Genomic DNA, 1,949 nt, shown 5'->3' with positions numbered 1-1,949 from the left:
GAGAGTTTCTATAAAGAGCCACACAGGTGAAGAAAATGAGGCTATGTGAGTATGAATAAGTTTTCAAGTCAGAAAGATAAATCATGGGGCACCTGGGTGGCTCAGTCAGTTGGGCATCTGCCTTCAACTCAGGTCATGATCCCAGGGTCCTGGGATCGAGCCCCACATCGGGCTCCCTGCTCAGCAGGAAGCCTGCTTCTCCCTTTGTCTGCTGCTCTCCCTCTTCATGCTCTCTCTCTCTGACAAATAAATAAAATCTAAAAAAAAAAAAAAAAAGAAAGATAAATCATGTACACATATACCTAAAATTCAAGATATATTTTATGTGCTTTATGAGAGAAATAAGTTAGGTAAATTGTGAGGATAAAATTGATAAAATAAAAGGCTTTGTGGAATATGTAGATTTTGCACATGCTTTAGTAGGATGGATAGGTTTTGAATAAGTGGAAAAAAGAGAAAGAAGCATTTCTTTCTGAGAAAGTAGTATGGACAGAAAGTGAGAAGTAGAAACTACCGGTAATTTTGAGTCATGTATAAAGAAGAGTCTGGAACTGGGGGTATTATTTAAAGAAATGCAAGATAGTATTTGAGAAATGGAACAAAGCTAGGTTATGGATGGTACTAAATGAATGATAAATGGTTTGGGATTTATATGCTGAGGATTTTCGATACAGAAATTCCATGATAATAGCTTTTGCTCTTGAAAGTTGATCTGGTTTTTTGTTTTGTTTTGTTAAATAAATTGGAATAAATAAACTGCTATATGGAATTCATTTAGGGAAAATAGAACAGATGAGAGTCAATGCTGACCTAACAGATTAGCCTTCACAGAAATGAGGATATTGGAAGAAATTCAAGTAAATGCATATGGAAGAAATATGAGGAATTAGATTATTTGAATGGCAAGAAACATAAAAAAGAAAAGAAATCAAAGACACTTGTATTTTAAGCCTGAGTGGCTAACCTGCTGACAGTAATGGCATTAAGGAAGGCATTAATATTTATATAATGAGAATTGACTTGACCTCTTATTCTATTTCAAGCCCATGGTCAGTCTTGGGATAACAGCCACAGACACTGAACCCATTTTCAAAGAACTCACAAAAGGGTAATACTGAGTAGTAAATACTTTCTGATTATTTACTATGCGGCAGTCACTAGCCTAAGCACCTTATATACATTATTTCATTTAATCCTAAAAAAAAACCCTCCAAAACTTGTGAAGAATATTTTTTTAAATGAGAAACATGTACCATAAAATATTTTTTTGAAACTTGAACCAAGTTAAATAGCTTGTAAATTGTTGGGATTGGGATTGAAACCTAGAGTAAAACTCCAAAGATCATACTCAAACACTGAGTTTTTTTGTTATGATATAGGAGGCATAATATGCTTAGGGAATAAGAAGAAGGATATACAATCAGGATATGAGAAACCCAGAGATCTTAGAAATAATAGAATGCATTGTGTATTTGAGAATAAAAGACTAAGCATGGCCCAAGAGTGGACTGCCAGGTCAGTTATGAGAGGGAGTGGTGTAATTAAAACCAGATACTTCTAATACTTTTAAGACATGGCAAGGAAAAAGGGTGATAGGAATAGGTGATACATAGGAATAGGTGACAGATAAGAATAGGTGATAGATAGGAAGATCTTTACAAGTTTTAAGTAGGGAAGTAACGATTAAATTTGGGTTTAAAAATGTAACTCTGGATAAAATTAGGTGAACTGAATTTTGGAAGAATCAAGAAAGGAGGAAGGGATAAAATTATGTTCCTTTTCTTGTTACATAATCAGAATGCCATAGGCCATGACAAAATACAGAATGTCAGATACCTAGAAGCAGACCCAGCAGGACTTAGACGTGGGTTGACTGTGGGAAGGATGAGAAGAGAGAACAAATTTTATGTTCAGGATTCAGGATTGGGCAAAGTAGAAGAATGCAAGAG

This window comes from Leptonychotes weddellii, chromosome 4 (genome assembly GCF_054177405.1).
Source record: "Leptonychotes weddellii isolate Sample4059 chromosome 4, ASM5417740v2, whole genome shotgun sequence".
Lineage (NCBI taxonomy): Eukaryota > Metazoa > Chordata > Mammalia > Carnivora > Phocidae > Leptonychotes > Leptonychotes weddellii.
The sequence above is the reverse complement of the archived record's forward strand: the minus strand, read 5'-3'. Positions refer to the sequence as shown.